Source organism: Chinchilla lanigera, unplaced genomic scaffold, assembly GCF_000276665.1.
Source record: "Chinchilla lanigera isolate Chin_1 unplaced genomic scaffold, ChiLan1.0 scaffold00002, whole genome shotgun sequence".
Taxonomy (NCBI): domain Eukaryota; kingdom Metazoa; phylum Chordata; class Mammalia; order Rodentia; family Chinchillidae; genus Chinchilla; species Chinchilla lanigera.
Window position 1 is genome coordinate 30368337 of NW_004955403.1, and position 25054 is coordinate 30393390.

Consider the following 25054-nt stretch of genomic DNA (forward strand, 5'->3'; position numbering starts at 1 on the left):
TCTTTTCAAATTCTACCAATGAAATTCAAGCATTCATAGTTGAGAGAAATCTACAAGTTCGCATATATTCAAAACTCGCATTTTTTTGTACTACACGGATTTTTTAGTGGTCCATTCAGTAAGGAAAAATTGTTTCCTAGCAGGAATTCTACAAATTTCCAAACTGTGTGAATGCATAATAAAGAAATTACTCAAACTCGGGTACTGCCTTTTCTATTGTTTTTCACATCTGCTATTCTGTAACAGAAGCACACTCACTTTCTGTCACCTAGTTATCATCAGGGCACGTTATGACAAACCAAATAGCTTGAATGGGGAACCCAAGATAACATTTTGTCCACAGAAATAATCTTATCTATTTGCCTTCTTCTCAGATACATCATCTCAGCCATCTTAATAACTCTTCTCTAAATATCAGAATAATGTCTGGTATGGCCCTGAATCATTGCAAATGAAATCTGAATTTTATAGGAAAATGTCATATGAATATTTGAATTACGCTAATAGAAATGGCTGTCCAAATATGAGGATTTTCAAAACTTAATTTTTATATCCATATAGTGAATACACTCCTAAATGTTTATTTTAATTTCCTTTATAATTTTCTGCAGTTATGCTTAAAGTAGAAATAGGCATTGCAATACAGCAGATTCACTTCCTTTAGCAAACGTGACCAGGATTGTGTTTCAGTTAATTTTAAGCTATTACCATGACAACTGTCTTTCTCACACAAATTAATGAATAACCTTATCAAATAAATTTATGGAACAGTATTGAGGTTTGGGTCGGAAAGTTCAGTACCAGTGCTTTTTACAAATTATAACAGATACTAAAAAGGTGGCAAAATTTTTTAAAGCCTACGATTAACATCTCTGCTTTTGAAAGCTTAAATTCAGTTATTCAGATCAGTTAAAACCTCACATTTGTCATTGAGAAATATATCTCACTTGTAAAATAACAGTACTTCGACATATAATTTTGTAAATCATCTTTGAATGGCAAGAGTAGATGTGCATGTATACGAGTATATGTACACAAACACACGCGCGCGCGCACACATGCGCTCTTGCAGACAATTACTAGACTATTCCAGACAGAAATTCCCATAAATTTAGAACAAAGTCAAACTAGTAGTTTAAATTACCCAAGACAGCACGTCATTCTACATGTACGTACACTGTAAACTTTGCTCCATCTACACACATTTGACTCCACATTTGTGCTAGTAATTGTGCTGAAATACTAAGAACACCGTGGTGAAAGATACTCCATACCTGAAAGAACCACAAAGCTACAGTCCAGTGGGGAACATAGCCAAGCAAATCAATTACATTTAAATACTATTATAAAGGAATATGCCAGCTGCAATGGGAGTAGAGAGAAAGAGCACATACCCTGACCTGCACGGGGTCAGCGAGGGCTTTCCACAGAGGCTGGCACCGCAGCTCACTTGAAGGCTCAGATGAGGTAAGGGAGTCTGAGAAGATGAAAAGGGTTTTGTTGTTATTTGATGGTTCTAAGGTAGCAAAAGCTGCATACACAGAAAGAAATGCTCTAACAGGTTCGATTTGGCTGAGCAGATTTCAGTGATTTTCAATGATCAAAACAACTGGCCCTTATTTTAATATTTTAATAGTTTCTATACATCCTTCTATGTTCTTTATTTTTACATGGAGAAACCCCATCATGTAGAATATATAAAACATTTTTAAATCACAGCAACTCCACCTTTTGATATTTATATTTCTCTGTGTGTAGCTTTCCTTTGTTATTTTAATGTGCTACACAAGTTTTTAGTAAAGTCATTGAGTGTATGTAGTTCTATACCTGTTTTTAAACTCTATATTGCATTCTCCTATATCAACAATTATCTTTAATTCCTTTTAAAAATTATATTTTTCAAAAGTGAAAATATACCACCATTAAAACATGTCAAAGAATGTTTACACATTCCCTTAGTTTTTGACATTAAGAGATTTATAAATTTTTTAAGAACTAGAAGGTGATAATATACACACATGTATTATATGGTCTCTGATCATTATCAATATCAAGAAAGGAGACTATAGGTGAAAGAAGACAACCATCTGGATGTATATTTCCAAAGTGCTTTCCAGAAAAAAAATTCCAACCAATATTGTGAAAGGACTTCTGCTCTCTAAGTAGCTCTATTATCACAGATATATCTTTCCATAGTTAATTGGATAACTATTTTATTTTGATCTCACTTTTCATTTTGGTTATGCAGAAAAAATATAAATGATTTCAGTCACATTTTATACAGTAGTAATTCTGCTAAGCTACTACAACAGCATTGTTTTCTTAATTCAGAGAGATAATATTATATCTTTTGAAATGAGAAACTTATTTAATTTTTCCTCAATACTTAAGATGTCTGGATACAATCTAATGACACCCTGGGGCTCTACTAAGAGAATATATAGCTGGAGTAGAAATAAAATTATCAAATATTATATTCACCTTACTCCCTAAATTCCTTATACAAATTTTTTCACTTTATTACAAGTTTCTTCAGGATTCATAATATTTCTGAACATGTTGTCCTTTAACGTAACCTAAAATGGGACAGGTTATTTTAAATGAGTGGGTTTTTTTCAAGTTCCAAAGAAGAATCTTGAATAAAATCCTAAATTTTAGGGTTAATATCCTGGTAACAAATAGTGTTTAAAACTAAATACATTATAACTTTCCAATAGATTCAGAGATGGTATCAAAATACAGTCAAAGCTAGCATTTGCTGTGAAAGCATGAGATATGTGCCTCTGTTGGTTATGAAAATGAACAGCTTTAACCTACTCTGAAGACATTCTTAACCAGGTTACAGAACTCTGTAGTTAAGGGTTAATATAGATACAGAAGATCATATAAAACATATGGACAATAATTTTTAACCTCGTTCTTCTGAGCACAATTAAATTTAGCATCTGGCAGAGACAATCTTTATAGTTTCTATGGTTTAAAACAACACAAGTCTGTTTCTTGACCACCTAAAGTCTGATACAAGTCTATCCTTCCCTCAGGAGTATGTTCCTCCAAAGTCATAGAACAAAGGAGTGACCGCAAGACTCACCACCAGTTCACAACTCTGTCTGCTGGAAGTGATACGTCCTTTCTGTTCCTGGTTCATTGTCAGGACAATATGGAAGGCTGGGCCATGGGAAGAAGCAGGGAAGACATTAGTGAGAACTACTTGTTTCTGTCATGCATCTTAACTAAAGGATATGCAACCAAAATATCTGTACAACACGAAGCCCAAAGAGAACTGTTCACTGAATGACTTCTTAGGGTTATATTGGACACAGGAAACCAGAAGTTTAAGACAATCCCTATCCACCAAAAAAACCTAAAATATGTAATTAAGAGCCAATGCAAAATAAATATAAGAAGAATTTAAGGATTATTTTTGTAGCATAGATATTGAAACCTTTAGTACTAAAAGAAGAGTCTAGGAATAATTACAGTGGATTTTGTAAGGAAGGTGGAGTGTGAGTCTGTCTCCAAAGCACAGAGGGTGGGATTTACATTGGAGCAGGGAGAAAGAAAGCACGTGAGAGCAAGACTATGGGCTCCGGAGGAAGCAAAGGTGAGATTGTTATGGCAGCTTCAGAGAACCTTAAGGAAATGGGCCTAATTAGAAAGAAGATTTTGAGAAATTCTGGGAAATAATGTGAAACATACAGAGTACAAAACCTTCCAAGCCCCTCAGAGGAACTCAGAATCGATACAACCGAAACTTGAGAATCAGTTAAAGTCCTCAAACAAAAGGCTGAGATGTATTTAAGTATCGCACTCACCTATTTTCACAAGGATTTGAGTCAGCTTACACAGTAAAACACAACACAAAATCAGGCATCAAGGAAGAAAACGGAGCAGAGCCTGCTTGATGAATTTAATGGACTTAATGAATTTAATGAAACAGATGGAAGAAGTGCTGGGTTATACAGAGTGCCTGAAACAACGGCTGATACAGCTGGGCAGTGATTACTTGGCTGCGCTGTGAGTTTCCCTCTTAATTTTCTTACTTAGAAAGGAAAATAAATTAGGTTAAGTAATCTCAGTGCTGGAGCCAAAAGGAAAATAACCTTCACCTGCGTGGCGTATAATAGGTACAGTGTTTGAGGAAGAGTCAACTGGTATTGGTTTCCAAGGTGAGTCGCAGAAGAGACCAGAGGGAGCAAAAGCCACAAACACTCAAACACCGAAGTACAGCACTAGGGCAGTGGTGATCCAGCTGTAGTAGAAGGAAGTTGAGAGCTCTAGACTTTTCATAAATATGTGTATGTGTATGAAATCACTGAAACTAATACCCAGAACCCTTACCGAGCATACCAACACTCCTCTAAATGTTGCAGTGACACTGATATTGCTAAGATTTCACACATGCTAACATTGATTATTTGGATATCATAAGGAGATGGTTTATGTCAATAATTTCATTTAACATAACAGATGTTATTGGTTGAAGAACACCTAAAATTCATTCAAAAACCCCACATGATCCCAAAGCTGTAAGAAACATTTAGTGATCATTCATAGAGCCTTCTGTGCCTGTAATGCTACACCAATATCATTACAATGACTACTATTTTAGAAGATGGCATACTGTCTAACTGACAGGTGGTCTTTGATACTGTAAAATACAAATATTTACAGAGTGTTATTTTTATAAAGGTAAAAGTATACATTCAATTCTATAGAATAAGCAACCTAGCACAAAAAGTCTTAAGATGCTATAACAACTCTCATTTTCAAGTTTTCAGAGTAAATTAAGTGTGGAAAGTGAAGGTAAAATAGTGAGCTTTCTAACACTCTTCCTTAAGGTTTACCATATCCCCTTTTCAAATTCCTAAAACATTGTTATACATATTTTTGTGTGACCATCAAAAAAAAACCATTGTTTTGCACAAGTGTACTATTAGAAAACACATAATTTTATTAACTGGGTGTAATAACTGGCTTGATCTCATTTAATTTGATCACCCATGAAATAAAGGCAAAATTAAGTTTTAAAATCAATGCAACCAAAACATATGAAAAATTAAACACAACGAAGTATCACTAGAATGAATCATTATCCTCTCAGCTATTGCCACTACTTTACATTATTTCTGGGTATTAATTAAACCAACATTGCTCTTGTGCAGATATTCATTCCGTCATATATATATATAAACTGGCTTTCTTACTTGGGTTAACATGTGAAAATCCTCTGCAATACTGGATTCCAGACCTGAATCTCAAAACTTATTAAACCTATTTCAGCATGTTACTTAGTCTTTTCTAACATCTATTATTGTCTGTGGAACATCAGGGCAGAAGAGCTGCATAACCTTGACAAGTTTACAAAATACCATTTTAGAATGAAAGCAAGGAGGGAATTCTATGAAATATTAACTTTAGAACTAAAAGCTAAGTTTCTTTTCAATCAATAAAATCTCACATTCTTTTGAGAATCTTTAAACAATGGACTAACTCCAAGAATCTGTCATATTAAGTTAAAAATAACACACTTAAAAATAAGGGTTATTTTTCACTTTCTTCACTTACTTGTTTGTTTCATGTCTATATCAGTTTTGCTCATGTCTTTAATATTTAAACATTTTTAAAGTAAACAGAAAAGTGAAAAATGTACTATACAGGATCGCTTGAATAAACATACATGTGGATTATTTTTAAATCAACATTATATATACTACATATTCAGAAATACATTGATTGACACCTTTACATGCACATGGTTAAATTCACCTGCATGGTTTGAAGTGAGATATTATAGAGAATCAATTTACTTAATATTTAGACATTTTTGAACCATTTGTTGTTCCTCTGAAAGCTTATGACAGCTTCTCTGTAAGTAGCACATGTATAATTTCCAAAAGAATACATCTACTTTCATTATTTAGGATTGTGAGCATTAAAGTCAAACTAAAATATTTTAAATAACCAAATAACTTATTCAGGAAAACACACAAGGATAAAACTTTAAGACAGATATTAAAACTTTCAGTTCCTAGTTTATACACTGATGAAGTTCCAAATTAACTTCATGACAATTTATTTTTTTTAACAATCTAGGTAACCTGAGAATGCATTGATTTTTCTATGATTTACTAATCACCAAGGTTATATCACTTTTGGTGTTAAGAAAATTCTAGAGGTCTTGGAATATTGACACAGAATAGAGTAAATTTATAATTAGCTTTAGAACTGTCAATTTTCTAAAACCTTTCCAGTTTCTCAGTGCTGTCAGAATGGTACAATAAATCACTAAACTCTAGTCTTATCAAACAGTAGCCTTGTCAGAAATAAGTTCAAATATCAACAGATGAGGTAAAGTGAGACAGCTCACTAACACACATAAAAACAGTAACTCTTCTAACCTTTCAGAAATGAGGTATAAAAAGTATGTTTTAAATTTTTATTCATGTATGTATTCAATATACTGTGAGAGAGTTCAGATGGATACAGATTTACAACAACTCTGTGTGTAACATTACTTTATGTTACATATTATTTTCAATACAGGGTATCACTATGTAGTTCAAACTGGCCTTGAACTTCCTGTGTGCTCCAGGCTGGTCATCTGCTTATGATCCTTCTGTCTCAGCATCCCAAGTGCTGGCATTACAGGTATGTGCCAAAATGCCCAGTTTAGCTTTTGAAACTCATAATAGGTGATAACTATACACTACACACCGAGTAAGTATTTCAACTGTGCCTTCTGATGCTTAAATAAATATAGCAGATATAATTTCACACCGAGTATTTCTCAGGGGACCCATACTTTGGCTACCTGTAGTTTCAACTTACTTCACCTTTGTAGAATTATACAGCTGGCATACTGTATGTTTTTTTTTTAATTCATAAATATTACAGTCCCATAGAAATGATGAAACCTGTCAAATGTTTTCTAAGAATAAGTACTGCTATATTTTGTATTTTAATAAAACAATTATTTTGCAACTAATTTCAACTCTCTGGCAGCCCTTAGCCCTATTATGTTTCTAAATAAAACATCATTTAGATGCAGATTGTACATTATGCAGAAGATAACAGAGGAGCTTATCAAATGTCTTACAATTCTAAGGGTAAATTTATTGATAAACTATACAACATGAACTAATCTGACTTTTGTCAGTAACATGTGATGGCCTCAACTTTCTGACCTGCTACCTGGGTGTAGAAATCCTGAAGGCACAGTGGAACAAATGATTGCTGTGACATTAAAACAATGGGCATTAGTTTAAAAATGCTGAAAATTTCTTTTCCTAGAACTTAGAAGAGGCTTATTTTAAATTTAATGTTTTAACCACAAATGTACTTTTCTTATAACCTGTTCTTAATAACGTTTGCAGCAAAATGTACTTATTGTGCCATCTTCAGGACGCTTTTAGAAAACAGCTCCGTTATCTAAACTGGAATTTACTACCCTTAAGTGAGTTTCTTAAAAATTATTACTTGGAGCTTTTGTTTATGAATACTTCACAAGTCATATAATGTGTGGATTAAAATTCTACCATATGTCAAAATAATTCAAACTTATATGGAAATACAGGTATATCAAATACATGTATAAGCATATTTATATATGTACACATATATGTAAATATAAACACATGTATGTTTAAAGTGCTTATACTTTCCCAAACACTTGCATATTATTTGGTATTTACAGCATTTCTCCAAAGTAGTTATGGCAGAAAATAGTATATATTTTAATAAATGAAAAAACTCATATTTAAACCATAAATTACTTTGTCCGAAATTTCAAAATTATTCAATCATATTGCCAAAATTTGTTTACATCTTTGTACTCCAATAAAATAATTATTTACAATAGGATAGTAGTCTATAATATCTTTAGAATAATGAATAAAGTTCTACATAATTTCTAATTAGTCTTTTCTGATAATTTCTTTAAAAAATCTTCAGTGAAATGTAGAATAATTCCTTGATCAATATGATCATGTATCATAAAATCAAACATTTACCTTTAGCTAATTCTTTCATCATTTCTGAACTTTATTTAACTAAAAAATCTGTATATGTTCCACAAAAAAAGAAAATTATACTATAATTATACAAACAAGTTCACATATGAATACAATAGACAGTGAATTATCTATATGACAAGACCAAAATATACAAATAAAAATGGACCATTTCTACAGCTGTAAGACATTGTGAAGACAACCAACAGGCTATTTTAACATTATTGGTGGTAACCATCCATCTTGGTTTGCCTGGGACCAACTTAACTATGAGTAGAGCACATTTTTTACATTACAATGTACAACAATTTGGACAATAAATTGGCAGATTGCTTGAAGGTGGTGTCAGGAGTGAATAGCACACCTAACCCAGTTGTACTAATTACAACCCGAACATAGAATTTGAGACAAGTGTGACAGCCACAGTGAAAGGATTCACCTCCTGAGAAACCTGAAAACAAAGTAATTTATGGTTTAAATATGAGTTTTCTCATTTATTAAAATATATGCTATTTTCTGCCATAACTACTTTGGAGAAATGCTGTAAATGCCAAATAATATGCAAGTGTTTGGGAAAATATAAGTACTTTAAACATACATGTGTTTATATTTACATATATGTGTACGTATATAAATATGCTTATATTCTTCCATGCACCCTGACACAGATATTAGTTTTCATCAGATGGCATGGGTCCCAATTCAAGGAAACCTCTTTAAAACTCTATTTCCTCATACGGGAGTAGGAATGTCTCCTTCCCAAGGTTTATATCAGTATCAAATAAAATCACCTGTGAAGTCAACTAGAATTATGCTCAGAAACCAGAACTTCCTAAGTTCTCACTTTACATCAGTCAGTCTTTTAGGATCAGCGAGATGGTATTGACATGAAAAATATTCAACAAAATCTTTGGTTAGGTCAGTTTTTAGCGACAAGCAGGACACTATCTCTACAAGAGCTCTTTTATGTACACTAATCCAATTTATCAATTTTAAAGATTAACATGTCTCAGAAATAAGCCATCAGAGTATGGCTATCTCAGGTACAAAAGAAAAGCCTCAAACCCCTGGATGCGAGGAATTCCTGATTTATAAACTTTTCTAGTGCTCATTCACCCCCTAGAACACAGGTTTCTTATGAGTCACAGACTCAGTTTGAAAGCCTGACTGAAGTTAGGACTCTGTCCCTAATTAAACAATCCATATATAAATAAGTAAATAGATATGGACATTTGCATATTACATAAGGTTACATATACTACTATACACATGTGTATACTGTATATATATTATATACAGTATATTATAACATATTGTACATGCATATATATTATATAATATGTATATATATTATATATACAGTATCTATATTATAACATTGTACATGCATATATAGTATATGTATATATGTCTATGTATATAGAAAGCACACATAAGCATAAATATCTGTACAATTTTACGAGATTTATGAGCATTCTAAAGCTGATCTCATAAGAGCAATGGTATTCCTTTCATTGAATATATAAATATATATATGTATATATAATAGATATTAAATGAATAAAATGACTTTAATGAGCCATATTTAACCTTATTATATAACTGTATCCTAATATTTCCTACTGTGTTCCATACTACTCTGTTCTATTCTATACCATAGTGTCCTGGTTTTAGAAATAGTAATAGCACTGTCATAATCAGCTACATTGATTTCAGATGTCATGTTCCAAGATTAGAAATTATTGCTGTGGAGGGCGGCAGCAGCTGAGACAGAAGTTGTACCGCCAAAGGCTGATTAACCAGCTGTTAGCTAGGAACCTAAGGAAGGAGCCTCTCAGAGGGCAGCTGTGGAGTCGGACAAATGCTGTCAAAGGAACAGGTGAAAACCAAGCCTTCAGGCCTCCTCCTTGCTTGTGTACAGAAATGTGATGCCGAAGATACTGTCCCCTAAAAAGCCACTAGTGGTGTTTCTTTAAGTAGAATAATTGCCTTCTTATGAATGGAAGATAAGAAAACATGCAGTCTTCACAATGCTACACTTTGAAATAAAACAGTCTTGACAAACTGCTTTTGGGGAAAATTTTTTCCTTAGTAAAATCTCCAAATATATAACTGGAAAATGAAAGTGTAATTCAATAGTAGTCTCATGCTTTTACTTATATTGACTTTGCTTCCGAAAAAGATTTGAGGAAATTTCAAAAGGAATTAAAGATTTTTAAAAATTAAGTGCACTAATAATCAGGTGCTTAAAGCCATAAAAGAGTTGTTCCATGACAAACGCTGGTATGTGGAAGAACATAGAGCTGCTGAGCGTGGGTCTCCATTGCAGGACAGGTTCCCGTGTTGGTGAAGGAGACCTGTAGTCCTCTGAACTGTTTGCCATGTACACGAAAGACAAAGCTGGAGTGGTCTTTGCCACTGATGCCAAAAAAAAAAAATCAACTGAATGAATGTAAAGTTAAACAAGTAGTATTTGTAATTAGAGCCATATTTCAATTTAAAAATAGAGACCAGGGAAATGTTCACTGATTCATCCCTTGAGAAAAAATTTTCTATGTGACAGATTGCTCCAGGTGTTTAAAATACATCAGCAAACAAGAAAGAGAAAAATCCTTAGGCAGTTTGCAAGGTAGAAGACAGAATTTACAACAAACAACGCATAATAAGCACATTGTACTATCCTGCAGTATCTATGACCCCAAACTAGAGGCCCATTTTTTTCTGGTAATATAACTTGGAATGAGTTTTAGATAAGTGAGTTCACTTTGCTGAAAAAACACTATATCTGTCTCAGTTTTGTCACAACTCCAATAACCATTACCTGATTGTATCACATAAAAGTTTAAAGGCAATATGGAAGAGTTTATGAATGATATTTTGGAAAAAAAAACATTAATACCATTTTCTGACAACCTATGGCATCAAAATATTACGAAAAAATGGTAGATTATTCAAAGCTATGTAATTCCCAGTTCACAGTTAAGACTCATGTATCCCAAAGACAATGTTCAGTCACTAGAAAATGATTAAAACACACATATTCACATGAAACAAATGAGTTTACTTTATTGTTTGGATTAGAGAATTTAATGGTAAGTTGTGACTGCTGGTTGTCCTACAAATAAGCAATACTTCTGAAAAAAGTCCTAGATCATTTTTTAAACATTACAATTTTTCATTAATAACATTACTTATTGTACATAGCTGGTACATTTGGTTTTCATTTGTCTTATATAAACGAACAGGACTACTAGAAGTATCCCGCAAACCGTAACCTTAAGAAAATAAAGGACACTTTGTGTCACTGCTTACATCCACGGTCCTCAAAACTGTTCCTGATACTTTTGAATTAAAAGGCACCAGTGTATCATATATCACAAGTACTGTCATTGAGAGAAAAGAAAAAAATATTAAAAAGTATTTTTTATTTTAAAGAGAAAAAAAATAAAAGTGATTCAGAATTTGAAATCAAGACGATAGATTAACAATGGTTGTTATATTGCATATTGTTACCTTCGGAGTTGTTGCTCGGATTACCAGGCACAGGCGTGCTAAACTGATCAAACAATATAAGCACTAACTGTTTGTGTCAATAGACTAATAGAAATTAGTAATAAAATTATCTTAGCTATCTTGTGTGTATATATATTTTTTTTCCTTCTTTCTTTTCTCCTTTCCCTCATCCCAGTTGTTCTTTCCTTTTGAGTAGTTTCTTTCCCTTTCACAGTATCGATTGTACCTTTCAGATCTTATTTACTCTTTCAGTTTCTTACACTGGGGAGACAATATGATGTTTACACATGTGAGTCTGATTTCTCAAGGAAGCTTTGAGTACAAAAGCATCAGAAAGGAGCAGAGTACAGGATACACCTGGGAAGCGTATATGTGCATAGCAACATTTTGACCTATTAATCAAATACATCCCTGTTAAACCATTATGTTCATTTAAAGATACTTTCTTTGGATCTATTTTTTTTTTCCAGCACCAGGAATCGAACTCACGACCTTGTGCTTGCCAGGCAGGCGCTGTGCCACTGAGCTAAATCCCCAGCCCAATTGGATCTATTATACAAGACTTCTTTTCAACACTTAGAATTCTGGCAGCTGACCAGAATACACACCTATGAAATTTCTACAGCTAAACATGGTTTCATCTATAGTATATTCTTTACTTCATGGTTGCCCTTGAAAGTACTTGTTACACTCAAATTCACAGTTGTGGTCTTGAAACCTAAGCTCTATCCTGTTCCTATTCCTAACATCTTGCTGGTTTCACAGAGTTTTAGAATTATAGTTGTATTCTGTGGTTTATGTACACTTTCCCTTGAGTTTCTCCTTGAGCACAAGTAGGTGAACTTGCACATCGCATGCATCAAGTAGAGCCACAAACACATACAGACATCGGCTCCCTGGAAAAGCCCCTGAAGACTACTGCAGAGAAAGTGCTACTCACCCTCCAAGCAGTGCTTCTTTTCCCCCTGTTCAGTAGGTTTTATGGCTCAGCCTCGCTTACAGTTTCACAGCACACTCAGAGAAAAGAATATGGGCAGAAGTGGTATGTGCTACAACCAGATCTTCCAAGTTTGCTTCCTACTGGACAACTCCAAAGCATTAAGAGCACTAGATGTCCCTTAATCCGTGAAACAGTGAGCCTCTAATGTAAGTCCACTGTCATCTGAATCAAAAGGTTAGAATATTTGTGAGAAATACATTCTTAACAGCAAGCTACTGAAATGCTGAGTTGTTTGTTTCAGTAGATGTGTAATTTGCTGTGACTAATGGAGTTTCTGGAGATTAATGAGATAAGATGCTATGTATAAGATGCTGAGATAAGATGCTATTTGATGTATTTTAGTGAACCCACTCTTCTATAGAAGAAACTGAGACCACCGATACTATTGCTTTACAAACATGTAACAGTTTATGAGAGAAAAGCCTCACAAGACAGGAAAGGCACTAGAGAAAGAACCTTATCTCAGATTTCTTTCTTTTTTGAGACAGGGTCTTACTATGCAGTTCAGGCTGGCCTTGAACTCACTATGTAGCCCAGGCTGGCCTGGAACTCATAGCAATCCTCCTACCTCAGCCTCCCAAGTTCTGGGATTACAGGCATGTGCCACCGCATCCAGATATGAAATTTTTTAAGGCAGTATAATATGAAAATGCTAATGCTGAATACCTTTCTCAGAAACATCTTGTTTTGTGCAGTCTTTACAAAAATGAATGTACACATTTTATGGATCTAAATAAATGCCCGCAGTTACCTAAACAATTGAAGACAGAGTTAGAATAACTATCTTAACCTCTCAAGTTAGTTTCAGTGCTTATTCTAACATACCATATTGTGTTCTTGCAGAAGACTATAGGAATTCCTGGAGAATATTCATAATTTTTATTTTGTAAGGAAGTTTCATGGAACCCAAATCTGGAATGAACTGGTCAGCATAACAAAACAAAACAAAAATAATAAAAGATAATGAAAAACAAAAGGGTTAGAATCTCTTAGAATTCTTTAAATTTAAAGGTCAGAGTCAAATCTATGTTTTTCTATCCTTTGTCCTCAAAAGTCACTGTATCTCCCGGTACCGGAGGAAAAAAAAAAAAAAAAAAAAAAAAGTCACTGTATCATTCTGCCTGGAGTGAATCTTATAACCATGGTTTTAGCGCTGTGGTTTACATGTACATGAGCATCGTAGGCAGACTGGAAGAAATCCAGAGGTCAAAATTCTAGGTGTTTCTATCATCTTTGTGTTCATCAGCAGCTTCATCCATTTAACCAAGTATGTACATAAATATTATTCCTTTCCACATGTTCCATGACAAGTGAGAGACTTGAATTAAACGTTGATATAGAGAAACACTGATAGATTGGCTAGGCCACTTTGGGTCTGTAAATATCACAAAAAAGCCCTATTTTCTGGGCCCAGGATATAGCTCAGCAGCACAGTTCGCAAGATCCTGAGTTCAATTCCTGGTACCAAGAAAAGAAAAAAAAAGTCCTATCTGAGTGTGAGAAAGAAGATAGAAATGCAATCTATTTCCTTAAAATAGAGGTTAGGAACAAGAAACTTGCATCTTCTCAATGGATAATGGATCTCAGTCCTGGAAGCAATGACTCATTTTCAAAGGCATACTACCATTTACAGTTAATTGAAATACCTGTCCTCTCAATATATATTTTAACCCAGGGGTTGATGGACTATAACCCGTTAGCCAAATCCAATTGGCAACCTGTTTGTGTAAGTAAAATTTCACTAGAACATGCCAAAGCCTGTTCATTTTTGTATAGTTGATTGTCAATTTCTCACTACTCTAGCAAGGTTAAGTAGTTGAGGTAGAGACCACATGGTCTACAAATTCTAAAATATTTATTTTCTGGCTCTCTGTAGAAGAATTTGGGCTGGGGATTTAGCTCAGCGGCAAAGCGCCTGCCTGGCAAGCACAACGTCGTGAGTTCGGTTCCTGGTACCGGAGAAAAACCAAAAAAAAGAAGAATTTGCCAACCTCTGATCTAATCCAACATGATCTAAGTTCTCAAATTCATATTTATGCATTTATAAGTCATTTAAATTTAATATGTTTTGAATTGTAGTCTTAACAACAAAAGAATTAAATTTAAGATCATATTTTCAAAATAAATTATTTGAGGGAAATCTAGTTGTAGTATACATATACATATGAGATGTCATGTTATACTTATACTTTAAAATAAATTATTTCTACTCTATAGAATAGTCAGGAGATTGACAAAAATTAGCAAATTTGGGTTTGGATTATGCAAAAATGATAAATGGAATCATTACTCTCTAGTGAGAACTACAGAAAATGTGGGTTTTCTATATTTCTAAATAGTATACTTTATTAGCATGCAATATTTTGAAAATATTGTCTTAGTTAAAATAAATGAACAACAAATTTATTGATACTAATCCCTCAATGAATTTTGTTTTCTGTTTACTTTGGTTTTGTTTTGCTTTTTTACTTAGATTATTTATTCTTTACTTAAGATGTGTTTCTCTAACGATATTGAAGGAAACCTGAAGTCTTTACCAGTCTCTGTATTACTTGCATCTTTTCTAATGCCTGGTACAGAAAAGACAGATAATATGTATTTAAGTAAATGGTACAATTAATAAAAGGTTCAACTAATAAATAACAGTTAATTCTGCACCCTAATTCAAGATCTCAACAAATTTGATAAGTTCCCTTTTTAACTTTATAATTTTTAGTGCTGAGTATTTGGAAATATAATACTGTACTTGTATAACAAATGCTTAAATAGCTTCCTGCTCAAAATTGTCAAGTAAGTTATGTTTATTTGCATCTTTTTAGGCAAGATTCTATGTCTTACTGGTGTGTCAACTAACCATGACTGTCAGCTTGACAGGATTAATAGACTCTTAGAGCAGCGATTCGGTTGAACAGCACTCACCTCTTCAATGCCTTTGATAACTCCATACCTGAATGGAAGGTTAGGACTTAGGGCCTGGTTGCAGAAATGGGTAACGGGGGATATGATCTTGGCAGCTATATTTGATCCCTGACCCTTTATAGTTTAGATCCTTTCCAATCCACTCTATTTCATGGGTAAAATGAGCTGAACAGATGTCTTTCACCACACCCATCCACCATGATGTCTCTGCCTTGAAGCCAACTGACTATGGTTTGAAACCTCTGAAAACCATGAGTGAAAATAAACCTTTGCTCACTTAAATTGTAAGCTTCAGGTATTTCTTTTCAGTGGCAGAAAACTGACCAAAACAACTGGATGCAGGTACTACTACTAACACATCAATATGACATGCACATATTTTCCTACATGCGTAAAGTTAATATATTTTATATCACATTTGATTATACACAAAAAAATCTGATGAACTGAATTAGAAAGTTAGGTTAAAAACAAAATAAATAATATTTTCTACTGTTGTTTAAAAGCGAATATCTAAATTATAAAAGTAAGCAAACTAAAACTCTTGAAAAGTGCCACTGTATTTCTTTTCACAAACTTAATTTATATGAATAAAATAGACAATCTTCTTTCTCTTAGAATCAAAATCAAATTTGATAGGAGATAATCAAGATAGCAATCAAAATCCTTTTTAAAAGGCTTTAGGATTATTAATCTATTTTAATTAGAGTTTATGTTTATGATGGTGATTTGAGGATGAATGACTAATATCTTGAGAAGAGGAGAATGAATGCTCCCCCATTAGCAACTAGTTTGTGTTCCACTGAACATATTTATATTTTTCCACTGAAAAAGATTATGTGTGTTTTAACATTTACAAATGGTCAATAAACACAATTTTTAAAGTACACAATTTTTAAAAGTTGCCTAGAGTCAGATATGAGAAGTAATTTCGCTGCATTTTCAGTAATTGATGAATAATCAAGAGTTAGTCTTTGGAGGTAAACTTTGTATCATCAAAGATTATGATCTCTCTCTCTTTTTTTCTCCCTCTCCGTATCTCACTTGCTGTCTCTGTCTCTCTCCTGTGCTCTCTCTTTCTCTCTGTTTCTCTGTCCCATGCTCTATCTCTCTGTCACACACACACACACACACACACACACACAGCCTTTCAAGAAAATTCTTAGTAAAAGCTAATGGAAATCTCTTTAACCTTTGTTAATGTAACACCTGAAAAAGGAGACCCTTTCTTAATTGTGATAGTTCCTAAATGTTTATTTCTTCTAAAAGATTTGGTAATATGAAAAATGATTTTACAGAATTGCAGTATATATGTAAAGATGCTTGAGAACAATTGAAAAATATGTTACTTCAATATGTAATATAAAATACTGATACAATCTAATTGGAACCACATTTGACTTATTGATTTGAAGAATAGTTTTCTGTCAAGAAACATCATTATCCAGAAGCTAATTGTATGCCTTTAAGGAACTCATCCTACAGTTTTCTCTCCTAAGATGTTGATGCTGAGGAAAAGCAGAAATGAACTGTCACTACTACTGAGCGCATATTTGTTCAAACAATGTTTTGTTACATCTGACAAAAGGCTGTAGCTAAAGAGATTTTTATTAACTTCAAAAAGTGTCACTTTCTCCTAACAAAGACACCAGAACCACCAATTAGTTCTTCCAAATATAGTCAATGTGCTACAAGGGAGTTGTGTAAGTGTGTAAGCAATGGTGATGGCTACTGGTGGGGGAGGTAGTTAGGAATCCTACCTGGGAATACTTAACAGGCAGGTTCCCACATCAGGGGTTTAGAGTCCGGATAACAAGCCTGACAGGACAGCAGATCATGGTCTATAGATTATTTACTCAGCATGAGAGCACCAACTCCAGCAAAAGAAGAAAAAAGCAAAAGAGTTTGAAGTTTAGCTAAAGTTTAGCAGAGAAAGTGGGCCAAAGAGCTCTTCCTGCTGTCAGAAAAGCAAAGTCTGCTGCTGAAAGTGTGGCAAAGGCTTAGGATCTGTGGTGCTGAGTAGATCTAAAGTTCTTTGAACAGCAAATAGCCCTGAGCATTATTCCACATATTTGCCTCCTCGATTGAGAGTTTGAGAAAGATTAATGTTGGGCATTTTTCCAACAAAGTGATGTTTCTGCAAATGAAAAGCTGTTTAGCAAACATGGATATGAAGGGGAAAAAAATCTGGAAAAGCCAAATATGCTGTGTACCCTGTAAGTCTGCTATCAACGGATGAAGCAAAAAAGCAGAGAAGTAGTCATTTTCCTGATCACAGTTTTTGAAAGAAAAGAGGTAGAGGTGATGGTGGGAAGTTCATTCTTCCAAAGGCCTTTGTCAAAGAAGGAAAAATGAAAACTGTTGAAACACATGTAGTTGAAAAGAACTCCTCAGTTATTTCAGAAATGTAGATTATGAGTTTGTAACAATATTCAATAAGGTTAATACATTTATATGCTTCTTAATTGAACTTGAGAATTTTAAAAGCATTTTAAAGGGCATGGTTGTGTCAGATATTAAATAAGCCCTGTTTAGACTGCTTTGTGGGAAACTGTGGAACCAAGACTTAATAATCTCCAGTTCTAACAAAGGAGAACCAAACATCTCCCGTAACAGTACTGCGGGCACCTGAAAAACCACTTATCTTTCCACTTTTGTGTTTTTGAACTTTTCAGTTATGGTCCCAAAGCTATGTTTTCATACTATGAAAGCACGGAAATATTTACTAAGTCACAGTGGTGGAGTTATTAAATGTCCATAGCATATATTTCCCTATCTCCCTTTGCTGCTACCATCCTAAAGGTGATGATAGTTCTCTAGACGGATAATGCTAGAATAGTCTGCATTCACATCATGTACTTAAAAATAAAGCAAGGCTTAAAAGAATGAACGAATAAGAAGGGGAACATAAAATATAACTAAATATATTTTAAAGTAAACCTGATGACTGTTTTAGTACTTCCAGTAACCATTACACTTTTTACCAACTAAATATAAAATAACTACCTCAGAGTCATCAACCAGCATTGCAATGCCTTTCCCAAGCACTATGTATAATGTACCATTTGCATTCAGCTGATTTACACAGCACACACACACATGCACACACACACATATATCTCTTACTATGCCAAAAATATAGGAACCTTCTTAAATAGTATTTACAAAAACTGAGGAATTAGTATCAACGCATAAGTTCTATAGACATGAAACATACCCAGTATGGCAATGCACATAAAATGTTGCCAAGTAAAACACTATAAATGAAATTCTCAGCATAAAATCCCCATTACACTCTAATATGCTGCCATTATTTTTAAACCAACATTTGCTAGTTTTCATCAGAAAGGATATGCATACTCACAATCCTAAGTCAATATCTTGGCACACAGCAGACCCTTTAGCTCTGCAGCGTTACGTAGCACATAATGTAGATTTCAGTCTAAATTTTCCTCTCTTGTATGATTTGTAAGCCCATTAACCTGCTCAGAAAATATTTGAACAGGCAAACTTCAGGAATCTCAGAGAACCTTCTTAAGCATTTTGATTAGAATACCAGAAAACATAAATTAGTGAAGACAAATAAAAATGAAGCTTCATAAGAAGAACCAAAATAAGTTGGGTGCAGTTTTTAGTTGGTTTAAGATCTCTGAGATGGATTATTGCTTTAACAACAACAACAAAGATGAACTTTACTGTTTTGAGAACCTGATATGTTCCTATTTTCTGCAAATATATACAGCTGTTTACATTCTCCATTGCTCCTCTGCTAAAAGCTCATTGTCACTACATAGCATTTGCACTATTTTGCACTATTACTTTATGGATATTTTTACCTCTTTCTGTCTTTCATTTGTTTATTTGTTTCTTCGTTTGTTTTTGATTACCAATGTCCTTCACTCTCCTGACTGATTAATTCAAAGAAATTTGTTCCAAGTCTTATTAGTATATTTCCACCTCAACTGTTTCTATTCATTTTCCAGAGTGATAAAAATTTTATGTAGACATGAACAGAGACTAAATACTATAATTAACAGACTATCTGACATTTATCTATATTCATATGACTACATTCTAGCCAATAAAAGGCAAGCAAAATTGTTGTTTTCCAGTTTTATGTATTCTTTTAAAAATTGGTAGATGTCTTTCTTCAGCTCTTCTACCACAGTACTCCCTGGAATTGCCTTAAACCACAAGTTTCCCATATCTAAGAAACAAGATAGAAAGCACTTCAGCCTTCAACAAGGTCAAGTTGTATAATAATCATGGACCAATTATTTGGACGCTATGAGAGAGAGCTAAACTTCTACCTTGTTTTGAGACATCATTTTTTGTTGCTGTTGTTTGTTTGCTATTAGTTTTTTCTAGTATGGCTGAACACAATCCCAATACATAAGTGTTCAGACAAAGTTTGGAGCTCGAACTATTTCTCCAAATCTTCACGTATTTATTGCAATGCATTCCTACGTCTCTACCCATTTTCATATAACTTCCCTGTGCCTCCTACAGAAGGAGTGTGTAGCTCTCTCTGACTGTTCATTTTGTGCTTCAAGAATAAGGGCACACAGGACACTTTCCACATCCAAGTAGGAACTTGAAATATGATTGTGCTGAACTGTTACTTGTATTCCAGACCTTTACCCTTCAGAATTAGTCACCTATGATATATGCCATCATCCTGGGTCTCAGAATGAAAAACTAAATAGAGATGAGATTTGCAGAAATATAGTAAGCATTTATTGAGGTAAGTTGCTGAGATTTATTTATTTATTGTTGTTAACAAAATCTAATACAGAAGTTGTACAACAAGTTGAGTAACTATGTAGACCCATATAAGAAAACAAAACTTTATAGACTAATTTATGTATTGTTTGAGAAATGAGTCACAACTATTCACCCCTAGTAAATCAGTATCCTCATCACAATAATCAAAAGTGCACATGGTACAACATAAGTTAAATTTTAAAAATGCTTTGCAGAAAGAAATATGGACTTTATAGTGTTTTTATCAGGTTGAATATTTTATCCATCCTCAATCTTCTTCTCAGAAGTTAAGTTAATTTCCTTTTTAGTTACTTTTGTAAAACTATTAAAAATTTTTGTCATTGTACTTTGAATATCAAATGACTATTATGTCTAATAAGACTGCCTAGAGAAAAGATATAGATTTATCATTTAAGAAAATAATAGATAAATACTTATTTCCCCCATTAAACACGACTGATACAGGAAGAAAAAGGAATTGTAAGTAGCTATAATTATCAGTCTACTGAAACATGTAGCCTACTAATATAAAGTGATAGTAATGTACCCTGTCTGTGATGACTAACACAGAAATTAAGCCACAAAAAAACATGGACCAGAGTAATAAATGACATATATAATTTCCTTGCTCTGTCAACTGAGATTCCTAGACAATGGTACCCAATAGCAGCAAGGACATCAAGCTCCTAGATCTTGGTTCCTAAATGCATTTTGAAGTAGGAGAAATGAATACTCCCCCAAAAACGGCAGATTTGAGGGTTGAGGTAGGAAATATTTAAGAGAATGTGAAAGAATCTTATAGCACCATAACATGATCACCACAATGTAAAGCACATACATATGTAATAATATAAAATGTCAGCAGAACACAACAGCAAAAACTGAAACAATTTGAGCAATAATATAAGGTAGCATAGGATTATAACTCAAAGTATAAAATATCAATAGTTCATACTGTTAAAAACAAACAAAAAACAGCAAAGAGGCAATAAATCTCCTACTTTAAAGAATTTATATAGATACACCACCTTCAAGAAATAGAATAGAGGGGCTGGGGATTTAGCTCAGGGGCACAGCATCTGCCTGGCAAGCGCAAGGTCATGAGTTCAGTTTCCAGTACCGGGGGGAAAAAAAAAAAACCTCCAGTCCTTGACTGTAAGCTGTCCCTTGACCTTCCTAAACAACATGGTGTGTAAAGAGGGGAGAATGGAATCACTTTTTATTGGAAAAAAATACCACACACTATTCTCAGTCAGGTGACCAAAGTCGACATTAACAGTGATTATTCTTGTTGATCAAATGCACTCTCAATGTAGTTTGATAAAAAAGATGAATTATTATCTCTGTGATTTTCCTCCCCAAAATATATACTCTCATTCTAATTCTGAGAAGAACACCAGGAAATTATAACTGTAGGATATATACAAAATACCTGTCCATTAATTTTAGAAACGCCAATGACTATCCAAAACAAGGGGGAAAAAGACACAGTAGAATCTAAGAAACTGTCACATGAAGAAAAGACATGGTGGCTGGTGTAATATAGAATCCCGATGAACTCCCGGAACAGAAAAGAACACTAGTTAAAAGCCAAGGGAATCTGAATAAAGTGTACAATTTTAAAATAATAATGGTTCTATCTTGGCCAACTAGTGGTACTAAATTATCATAGTAATGTAAGACATCATTAGGGAAATCTAGGTGCAGGGTATACAGGAACTCTGGACTATCTTTGAAAGTTTTCTATATCTATAAAAACTTCTAAAATGAAAAGATTATATTGAAAAGTAATGCATTTTAAAAATTTATCTTAATGATCACATTCTCATCTTAACATTTCACACTTCCTTCATTAAAATGATAATTTAAAAATGTTTTCAGCATACATTTATTGCCAATCCCATACTATCAAAATAACTAAAATACTATCTACATTAAAATTAGCATGAAATTTCAAAATGTTTTTACCTTTTAAAAAAAATCTAGAAATAATTTAAAGGTCATCATAAATTATATAGATTAAAAGCTTCTTAAAGGAACTAGATTGTTATTCATATGTTAAGCCTTGTTCTATGATTATAGGAAGTCTTAGGAAGGTTAACATTATGTCATTTAAATATGTGGATAAAAGAATAGAAAGATTTACACTGTGATTATATGTACAAATTTATACTGAGAAGAAGTATCCAAATGTAGTATTTGGGTACACTGGTTCTTGTATTGGTCAGCTTTCCATTGCTGGGGCAAAACACTTGACATACATAACTCAAGACAGGAAAGTTTTCTCCAGTCCATGAATAATAGCTGGCTCTGAGGCAGAAATATCATGGCAGAATGGTGTGCAGAGGAAGGTGGCTAACTTCGTGGTGACCAGGAAACAGCAAGCAATAAAGAGCCGGAGACATATGGGCCAGGGAACAGATATGGTCCCCAAGTTCACACCCGCATGAACCATCCAGACACAACAAGTATGCTTTACTAATCTCTCAGGCCAATCAATTTAGCAATCAAGATTATCCTTCACAGTTTTGAATAATATAAAAATAGATAAGAATGAAATTTCTAGATTTCACCATCTTATATCTAGTTTAGCATAAGTCAGTAATACACCCAAAATAAATTATATCACAATGCATGACATTCCTTCTAACCCTTCTTTGCTTCAAAAGCAAACAAAGAAAAGAGTTAAAACACAAATTCTTTGAGGGATTAATTTTTCTAAAATTTTTATAACATTAAATCACTGTGTGTGTATTACATACACACTTTTCCCTTCTGACATATATTAATTTCCTTTGTAAATGCTACCATAGAACTTACTTTGCTGGATGTTTTATTGATTTTTCTATTTCCTCTTTGAAGCACCTGGCTTACTTTACTTGTTGATGTTTTCATTGATTTTCTATTTCCTTTTGGAAATGAGGTGAGAGCTTCTGAAGAGGTCATGGTACTTGGCAAGAATAAGATGTCAAATTATATGATTTTCCTAGGGAATTTCAGCATTAAACTTAGTAAGTTTCTTCCCGTGGAAAGTAGTGATTTGCCTTTATTCCTTATTCTACACCAATATGGTGTCTCTTTGTTTATATTTGAATGTGTCACTTTACAAATTAACTTTGCATGAAACACGTGATCCTTGACTAATTTAAATGCATCAAATCAATTTCTGTCATAGTGTTTTATTTGCTGTTTTGGTGTCACAGATCTAACCTAAGACCTCAAATATGCTAAGCAAATATTCTACCAATATGCTATATTCCCAGTTCCTAGTACAATGAATTCTCAAAGTTAATAAATAAATTTTGGAAAGCTATGTCAAACCTCATAGACCATACATGATCTTAAAGACTGTGACAACATAACTCTTTACAAAGGTCTTAATTACCCAAATAGTGCTTCTGAAAACAATTATTGGGATAGTTCAACTATCACTGTCATGGCAATAATTTGTAGGAAAAAAAGTCTTACAATTTAACCAGCATGTCAATTTCCACCTTAATGGAATGACCATCTGAGTGAGAAAAGCAATGAGATTCTAAGTTTTCTAGAAATATAATTTCCCTACCTACATAGAATTCAAACATCCATCATTAGTTGAACAAACAGGAGATACTTGCTTTCAGAAAAGGAGCTACTTAAGAGATGTGATAGACTCATTCTTTTAGACTTTGCAAATTCAGTTCAGTAGCCACAATAGGTATGTGCTACTGAGCACTTAAAATACCACTAATATTAATTTAGATGCTCAGTAAGTATAAATATATGCAGGATTGTCAAGGAAATGAATGTAATACCACATAGGTAATGTTTGTATGTATTATATGTGAGAATACTATTTTGATAGATGCCTTTAAACAAACTGCATTATTAAAATTAATGGTACCTATTTCTGATTTTTTCAACATGATTACTAGAAAATACAGATGCATGTGCCTTACATTATATTGCTATTGAGAAGAGGTATTGTACAGTCTCTGAGCACCATTCCATAAAAGATCATTGAAAGGTAATGGTTCTGGATATTTTATCTTACATCCCTATAGAAACGACTTTATCAAATTTAAAATTAGTGCTAGTGCTATCCTTGATTTGTATGATATGATATGCAAAAATGTTAATCTTAATATCTGTTTGTGCTATTCAACATCATTAGTAAAAACTATTCTCCAGAAACCTAAGACCCCACAGATTTTGAGAAAGGAAGAGAGGGCTCTTATAAATGAGCCATGCTAATCCATCCAGGGATTAGGCTATGTCCAGAGACCTGCCCAGCAATGTACTTCACATACGAAGATTTCCATTGCTCTGTTGCTTCCCTTGCTGCACTTTTGTTTTCATTTTTTTATGTCCTTAGTGTAACAAAGAGGCAGTGACTCCAAATTTTATATCAATAATAACATATATTTTAAAATTAAATTATAAGAACATTCACATTCATAATGAAAAGTACTTACAATGTGTGATTTAATGCCTTCTATAATGTAGGATGGTTACTTATTTGACATCCTGGACTAGATCATAGAAAATATTATTACTTTAAGAAAGAACTCTGTGTATGATACATGCCCAGAAAAAAAATAAATGCAGTTTATGTGTTAGCTGAATTTTCAAAAGCACGGGTTCCATATACAGACCTGTTTTGTCAGCTTTTCAGCAGGTGGTAAAAGCAACAGAGAGCAACACTGAAGCATTCAGAAATAAGATGGAAGAATAAGATCATAATTTTGAGGAGGCAGCTGTGATCTAGCAGCTGATGGTCAGCCTGCCTGCAGTCAGCGTAGGGATAGAACAATAGGAACTAAGAAACAGGAAGCCAGCAAAGGAACAAAACAAGCAGGAAGAGTGT

At 33.5% G+C, this 25054-nt stretch overlaps 1 long non-coding RNA gene across 1 annotated transcript in view; it reads right to left on the reverse strand.

Moving 5' to 3' along the window:
* Positions 1–1399: 1399 nt before the first annotated feature.
* The window catches only part of LOC102014520, an 88139-nt gene continuing 64484 nt past the window's right edge, over positions 1400–25054 (reverse strand). Inside the window, exons 2-3 of the long non-coding RNA XR_259213.2 lie at positions 3092–3168; positions 1400–1477 (exon numbers count right to left, since the gene is read on the reverse strand). This is a non-coding gene — a long non-coding RNA (uncharacterized LOC102014520). The remainder of the gene's footprint in view (positions 1478–3091; positions 3169–25054) is intronic.